This window comes from Heterocephalus glaber, unplaced genomic scaffold, assembly GCF_053883595.1.
Source record: "Heterocephalus glaber isolate CG9 unplaced genomic scaffold, H.glaber_assembly_v1.0 deba00001571, whole genome shotgun sequence".
Lineage (NCBI taxonomy): Eukaryota > Metazoa > Chordata > Mammalia > Rodentia > Bathyergidae > Heterocephalus > Heterocephalus glaber.
Window position 1 is genome coordinate 2,911,966 of NW_028258356.1, and position 8,945 is coordinate 2,920,910.

An 8,945-nucleotide genomic window follows, 5' to 3' on the forward strand; every position below is an offset into this window, starting at 1 on the left:
AATTCTGTGATGTCTGTATTTCGTGGCTTCAAGTGGATTTTTCTCTTTCTCACATTGGCCTTTGTGTTCTTTACTTAGTGACTTACAAGGTATGAGGAAGGATCTAAAAGAAAATAAGCCCCATATCCCAGTAACAGATAAACCTTCAGTAATGCTTTGACCATACTTGACCTTTGTTCTCTTTTTTCAAGCATTAATTCCTTTATTACTTGATTGTTTTAGTTTATGAAAAGCTTCCCCTCACTAGTCCTACCATGAGCCATCTTTTTTTTAAAGTCTTTTGGCATTTACCTCTAAAACATGGAATGCACAGCTATGTATTTGCTGTAACAATATTGGTAGATGGCTTTGGCTTGTCAGTTAAAGGGTTAGCCCTTCTTTTGTTCTTATTTTCTTACTGCTTATACAAATGCTGAGAATATAACTTACCAAATAAATACTTGAGATATTATATTAAATTGGTCATTTATTCAGCATTTGTTGAGCACCTACTCAGTGTCCCTGGCTATGCTAGCTGCTATGTAGAGAGATTAATCAAGTGGTCTTAGCTCTCCAAAATTGGTAGCCAAGAAAATAGACAGTTACAACAACAGAATACAAAATCTACGAGAGGGTATGGAATTAAAAAGAAGAGCCTATAAATCAGCATAAAAAGAGGGTGAAGGAAAGAGAGACTGGAAAAACAAGAATCACTGTAATTTAACTGGACAAAAGAGAAGGACAAAGTCCTCCCGGCTGAAGACAAAGCAAAGAAATAGGTACTGAGGCTTTTATGGAATAGTTAGACAGATGTATGTGGTGCATGCAGAGGCAGAGAAGATTTGGGGAAAGTGGTGAGAGAGAAAGCTAAGAAGATGATAAGAACCAGATCAAAAGGGACCTTACACAGCCTGTTGAAGACTTTGCCCTTTGTCCTAGACCACTATTTATTTATGACTGTAGTTATTAGATTTATGGCTCATGCCTAGGAAATGGTAACAGGTTTTGTCTGCTCATCAGGTTTCTGCTTTCCAATACTTGAAATTCCTTTTATTTTGGCCTGTACTCTTCAATTCACATCCACCTCTTGGAATTACCCCAAACACTACTGCCAGATTAAGTATATTCTTGTATATTCTACTTCATACCTCTTGTTTAAAATTTTCAGTGCTTGGTTACTCACTGGAAATAAAGTTCAATTAATCTACTCTTTGCTCTCTAAATGATCATAGTAGTTTACCACCTCAAGTTCTCCTGTACATTATTCACAGGAAAGAAGAACCTGATATATTAGCTCTATTTTGTAAAGATAAAAATTTAAGCACTCAGAAGTTAAGGAATTTACTTAAGTAATTTGAGACTGGAATCTAAGTTTCTGATATCAATTCAGTTCATTTAAACTGTACTAGATCTAAGCTTCTTTTCCTTGAAGAGATTAAAAGGTAGGCTTTTAAGAATTATGTTAAAGATTACCTTTAATACTATCATCAGTTCTTCCTGGTACTCGGGATCGAACTCAGGGCTTCTTGCTTGCCAGACAGGCATGGTGCCACTGAGCTACATCCCCAGCCCAATACCACCAACAATTCTGGGAGGAAAGATAATAAAAAGTAGTTTGACTTCAATAAAAAATTAGGTGATTTCTAATTTTATAAGTTAGAGATATAAATACTTCACTTTTTCAAATGGACAGGGGAACAAGAAAGGAAGGGATGGAGAGAAAGGAGGAGAAAAGAGGAATAAAAAAAGAATTGAAGAGGAAAAAATGATGAAAATAAAGTTTTTGCAAATGGGAAGGGGACCAAGTGTTAGAAGGAGCAGGGAGGGAGGTGAAGATTAAATGACAAAAATTTAAAAAGAGAAAAAAAATCATGATGCATTATGTACATGAACCAACTTCCTATGACAATTGTAATCATTAGTAACTGCAAACACGTACTAATAAAAAATATATACAATGTTTTTTAAAAAGAAAACCTTCATCCTCCAAGGCCAGAGAAAAGGAAGTGAGGATGAATAAAGACAGAAATGTATTTTTTAAAAAGACTTTGATTAAAGAGATAGAAAATTAAGAGATAGTTTAGAAAGTATAGGTTGATTTGACCTTCTTTGGATTAATTTCCTAAACTTCAATTTATTGGAAGCCATTTTACTACATGGCAAACTCACTCAAAAATAAATACCTGGAGGAAAAGGTCAAATGTATATCCTAAGACTACAGGAAACATTGCGGTAACAAATTTGAGGAAAGTTTTGGGGTCTTTCAACGTAGAGAAGATTGTATACTCTAAGAAAAAGAACAGCCATTAAGAAATAAAGCAGAAAGCATTTGAGAAATATCAGGTTCCTAAATTACAAAACATGTGGGAAATTAGTGTCCAGCTAAACTGAACAAAAAAATCCTTAGTAAAATGATTGAAGTGAAAAGATTATAGCAAAATTACAACCTTGAAAAGAATTTTCCATAATTCATCAGTGTTCAAAAATTGATGTCTTGGAAATTGATTTTCAGTGAATTGTCCTAATTAAAGTTTGGAGAAATGTCTGGCCTCAGTTGCTTGCACATACTATAGATATTCTGGATTTTTAAAAAATACTAGGCTTGCTTTCCACGCTGCCCAGGCCGGGGTCCATACGGCGTTGCTCATGAATCCCATCGTAACTTACAGGGAAACTTTCACAATGTCCGAAGCCCTTGATGTCCTGCAAATGAAGGAGGACGTCCTCAAATTCCTCGCCGCAGGAACCCACTTACGTGGCACCAACCTGGATTTCCAGATGGAACAGTACATCTACAAAAGGAAGAGCGATGGAATCCACATCATAAATCTGAAGCGCACCTGGGAAAAACTTCTGCTTGGCAGCACGAGCCATAGTCGCCATTGAAAACCCTGCTGATGTCAGCGTCATATCCTCTAGGAACGCTGGCCAGCGGGCTGTGCTGAAGTTTGCGGCTGCCATTGGAGCTGCTCCTATCGCTGGCCGCCTCACTCCCGGGACCTTCACTAACCAGATCCAGGCAGCCTTCCGAGACCCGCGTCTTCTGGTGGTGACGGATCCCAGGGCTGACCACCAGCCCCTCATGGAGGCGTCTTATGTCAATCTGCCGACCGTTGTTCTGTGTAACAGATTCTCCTCTGCGCTATGTGGACATTGCCATCCCGTGCAACAACAAGGGGGCTCACTCAGTGGGTCTGATGTGGTGGATGCTGGTCCGGGAAGTGCTGCGCATGCGTGGCACCATCTCCCGTGAACACCCATGGGAGGTCATGCCTGATCTCTACTTCTACAGGGATACTGAAGAGATTGGAAAAGAAGAGCAGACTGCTGCTGAAAAGGCTGTGACCAAGGAGAAATTTCAGGGCGAATGGACTGCACCGGCTCCAGAGTTCACTGCTGCTCAGCCTGAAGTTGCAGACTGGTCTGAGCGTGTGCAGGTGCCCTCTGTGCCCATTCAGCAGTTCCCTACGGAAGACTGGAATGCTCCACCAGCCACGGAAGACTGGTCTGCAGCCCCCACTCCTCAGGCCACTGAGTGGGTAGGAACCACCACTGAGTGGTCTTGAGCTGTTCTGCAGACACTTATACAAAATGGAAATGAGGTTGATGGAAAATAAAACACAAGTTTCAAAAAAAAAAATTCTAGGCTTATGGATGAACCCCATTACTGATCTCTGATTCAAGTCTTTAGTGTGTGCCTTAAAAGTATCTTAACTAGTATTGCTTTTACTTATGGCCTTCTTTCAAGATTTTAAACTGTATGAAAGTTGGGACAAGATACACCACATCACACAACTCTGTGTTTCTTGTACCTTCCACACTGTTTTGTCTGGTAGCTATCACTGTTAGCTATTCAGTAATCAAGTGAGAACAGGGCATCAACCCAATTACCTCACCTTTGAAGGAGGTGATTAGGGGAATCCTCAAAAGATATTTCCTCCAAAGGTGGTTTAATAGATTCATCTCCATATATGAAAGACTATGTCACAACTAAATTGAGCTCATTTTGCAGCTCAATAGAGTTTATGTGCTCACTCAACTGGACTAAAAGCTTTTCCATTTCTTCAGTGGGAATTAGAAAAAGAATTATATATTATCCCTGTAAATCCTACCAATTTTTGGATGGTTTTCATGTAAAATAAGCTTTGCATTAGAAGAGATTTCTGCTATTGATAATGCTTACTTTTAGCAAGAATTTGAATTATTTTAACCACTTGTTCTTTCTGTTTTGTAATAATACTAAACTCAGCCAGAAACCAGTTTTTGAAGCTTCAAGCCAAGACTTCTGGCTATTTCACTATTTTAGAAATGCCTCCATCCAGATACAATGACCTTTAGATGACCTTCCTTCCTCTCTGGCCTACAAGGAGGAAGGTCTTGCCTTACCTCGTGTCTAAGATTCCAATCCTGTGTCAGAGCATCTGGGATATCCTGTAGTTGCCTCCCATATGTCTCCTTGGTTCCACCCTGGAAATCTCTAGTTTGCTCTGGCTTTGTGCTGTTTTGTGAAACTTGTTTATGTAAAAACTTTTGTGAAATCTAATTAATTTCCATTATTCTAAGCTCTAAATTCCATATATGTTATCATATGATACCATAGCATTTTCTGTGTTATATGTAGCAGTACACACATCTGGCCTCCCCACTGATTTTTTTTCTTCCTTGTCCTCAAACATTTGTCCCTCTGCATTATGAAGATTTACTTTTTATGCATGTGAAATGACTAGATTCCCAAATCCCTAAAATGTAGTCTAATAAAATACTAAACATGAGCTTAAAGAGATTCTCTGTCATGCCCGTCATCAGATCATTGTTCATAGAACAGAGACAGCCAAGAGTCATGACCAGTCTAATAAATTTGTGAAACAAAAACATACATTATTAATAGGCAAAAGGAAAGGAACCACATTATGTGGCTCTTTTAGGTATCGATAAATCATAGATTGAGACATTCCATTCAAACCTTTATGAGTACACTGTCTAGGATTTTTCTATAATAGTCATTTTAAAATTTTTCAAACACTGCTATTTTTCACCCATGGAATTTCATAGAAAACACTTTTATTTGACTTTGCAAATAATTATCACTCTCTAAGTTTTAAGATTCTGGGCTTTCTTCCACCAAATTGATTGCCACTCTCACTTGAAAACTCAGGCAGCTGCTCCTCACTTGGGTGAGATGAAAGTATTCTGGACCAGCTTCCAGTTAAGGATCCTTAGAGTGACTTGAAGAGTCAGGCCACACCACCCTCTAGAAATTTCCTCGTGCTCTGAATGGTTCAAACTGTTTCCTGACATAGAATGTCCAGAGACTCTGATCCATGAGGGTCTCAGGAGCTCTGTAGGAAAGAACTTAAACATGACCAGCAATTGTGGTTCAGATATGTATGATCTGGGAGTACTCCAAAGAGCCCAGACTGGAGGAAGAGACAGGGGAGCATTGAAATAAAAACTGAACAAGTGGAAGTAAAGCCTGGCTGAGTGGATAGAGTGAGTGTGACAGGAACCCAGGTTCCAGGAATTGTGTCCACCACCAGGACTGAGCCTGTGTAGGAAGCTTGGTGGAGGAAACCAGAAGTCTGAGATCCAGCAGTAACCAGGCAGTAAGGATGTCAGCAGATTGCTGGGGAAAAAAGCTTCATGGAATAGCAGATACAAGAGCAGAAAGCTTCAGATGGAGAAGGAATAGCTCTGATTATGCTCCCCTACATTTCTCCCCTGTGGAAACTCAATAACATAATACTGACTTTCCAACTACTGATCAGAGCTTTGATTTCTACCCCTGCTCTCAACTCAGCACAGAACATGCAAGTTACATGAAAAAGAAGTACAGTGATAGATATGAAGTCATGACTTTAGCTCATTTATGATGAATTATTAAATTTTTAATTGATCCATAAAATTCTGTATATTTACGATCTTTTGACACACATATTGAGAGCTCAACAACAAACTTAAAAACTTAAGTCATGTCACCAATTCAGCTCCTAGTTAAAGTGTATCCGCATAAGAAAAGAAAAGCAACACATGTTTGAAAGGCTCTATGTCTCTATACTTGTGAGGAAAGATGAAAGGATGCAGATGTCTTAGATAAGACTGGAACTAGAAGTGTGGTGTAACGAGCTATGCCAAGAAGGTATACTCAGCGCTTAGAGGATCAAATATTTCAAGACCATTCAGTGTGAGTGTTTTAAAGAGAAATGCCCTTGATAAGAGTGGCATTTGCTCTCTAATATCTAAGAAGTGGTGTATCCAAGTTCTGATATGGCAGATTATAGAGCCAAGAGGCCCAGAGAAATGAGGACAAGGAATCTGAAACAATAATAACAACTTACTGCTGGCTGGGTATATTTCATATTCTTTGCATATCCTCATTTACTCATGTAATCCTATCAATAATCTCTGAGGTAGGGATTATTATTATACCCCACATTTTATGAAGGAATTGGGGCAGAGAAAGGCTAAATAATTTGCCTGAAGTCACAGAAGCAGGAAGTGGCAGCATTGAGATTCAAACCCAGGTGATCAAGCTTCATTGTCTGTGTTTTAACTGGGCCCTCATGTCCCTGAGATGATACTTTCCCAAATTTTTTTCTGAGTGCCGTGCACAGGTTAACACTTTGAAGTTGAAAATTAAGATAAGGACAACAGAAGATAAATCATTCAGTAGCCTCAGAATATGGTAATTATATCAGACTACTTTGCATTGCTATAATGAATACTTGATGCTAGGAAACTTGATAAAGAAGAGAGGTTTATTTTGACTCATAGTTGTGGGCCAAGATCAAGAGGCCACATCTAGTAATAGCCTCTGGCTGGCACAATCTTTAGGCTACACAAGGAATCACACAGTGAGAACAAGGAGCATACATGTTTACATATGTTTGTCTGTCTCCTCTCTCTCTCTCTCTCTCTCTCTCTCTCTCTCTCTCTCTCTCTCTCTGTCTCCCATCTCCCTCTGCAGAAAGCCACCACTATATAGTAATAGAGGCTTTACATGATACTTTTTCTAATCCTAAAAATTCCCAAAGGCCCCACATCTAAACACCATAATCAGAATAAGTTTCTTCCTTCTTGATACCTCACAATGGGGATTAAATTTTAATAGATGAAGCCCTGAAGAATACTCTCAAACTCTGTCCAATCTATAGCATATATCTAAAGGTAGGATTGCTGTATCACATAATAGTTCTATTTTAAAATTTTTGGGAAACATCATGTTGTTTTCCACAACAACTGCACCATTATAAATTCTAAACCACAGTGTACAAAGGTTTTTCTTGCTCCATATCCTCACCAACACTTGTTACCTATTTTAATAACAGCTCTCTTGACAAATGTGAGGTGATATCTCATTGCAGTTTTGATTTTCATTCCTCCGATGATTAGTAATATTGAGAACTTTTTCATATACATTCTGGCCATTTGTACATCTTCTTTGTGAAAATGTCTATTCAAGTTCTTTTTCCATTTTAATCAATCTCTAATGTATTTTCTATTGAGTTGTAAATATTCTTTATACATTTTGGATATTAATCCTTTATCAAATATACACTTTGTAAATATTTTCTTCCATTCTGTATGCTGCCTTTTTACTCTAAATTGTTTCCTTTTCTGTGAGAAATTTTTAGTTTAGGGATGTAATACCTCTTTCTATTTTTGATTTTGTTGTTTTAGTGTCATAAATAAGAACTCATTGTCTAGACAAATGTCATATTTCCTCCTTTTTTCTTCTAGAAGTTATATAATTTCAGATCTTACATTTAAACCTTTAATCAATTTGTTGATTTTTGTGTATGATTTAAAACAAAAAGGATCCAATTTGCTTCTTTTTCATGTGGATATCCATTTATCCCTACATCATTTGTTTAAGCCATCTTTTCTGCTTTGTTTATTCTTACCATCAATTTTGAAGATGAGTTGGCCATATAAAGGTAGGTCTATTTCTGAGCTCTGTACTGTGTTCCATTGGTCTGCATGTCTATTTTTATGTTGGTACCAGACTGTTTTAATTACTATACATTTGTAATATTTGAAATCAGAAATTTGATGTCTCTAGCTTTGTTTTTGCTCAAAATTATTTTGACTACTTATGGTCTTTTGTAGTACCATCTAAATTTTAGGATTTTTTTCTATTTTTGTAAAAAAAATGCATTATTAGAGATTCCATTAACTCTACAGATTGTCTTGAATATTACTGATATTTTAACAGCATTAAGTCTTCCAGTCTATAAACACAAATATTTCTCCATTTATTTGTGTCTTCTTTAATTTCTTTATCAATGTGGTATAAGTATATATCCAATGCACAGGTTATTCACTACCTTGGTTAAACTTATTCCTAATTATTTTATTATTTTCAGTGCTGTGTAAAATGGGAATATCTTCTTAACTTTCTTTCTGTACAGTTCATTGTACATAAGTTAGCCCAATTTTTGTATGCTCCATTTGTATACTTCAACTTCATTGAATTTGCTGTAAATTTTAGTAATATTTTCTGGAGTCTTTATACATACATCCACAAACATGTCACCTGAAAACATAGATTACTAGTCTTTCCCTTCCAGATTGATCCTTTTTTATTTCTTTTTCTTTTCTAATCACTCTGGCTAGGATTTCCAGTACTGTATTAATGAGAAGTTGTAAGACTGAGCATTATTGGTTTGCTCCAGATCTTAGAAGAAAATCTTTCCATTTTCCACCATTGAGTGTAATGCTACTGGGAACTTGCTATATATGGGTTTTATTAAGTTGAGGTAAATTCATATAGCTAGTTTGTTGAAAACTGTTATTATAAACAGGCATTAGATTTTTGTCTACTTTTTCAGCATTTATTGAGATTATCATGCTTTTACCTTTCATTCTTTTAATGTGATGTGCTAATTTTGATTAGATATATTTAACTACTCTTATATGACAAAAAGAAATAACACTTGGCCATGTATATAATACTTTTAATGTGCTGT

General features: G+C 36.9%; 1 pseudogene; it reads left to right on the forward strand.

The window, feature by feature from the left end:
* The first annotated feature begins 2,640 nt into the window (after positions 1–2,640).
* LOC101718302 (small ribosomal subunit protein uS2 pseudogene) lies at positions 2,641–3,545 on the forward strand (annotated as a pseudogene).
* The last annotated feature ends 5,400 nt before the right edge of the window (positions 3,546–8,945 follow it).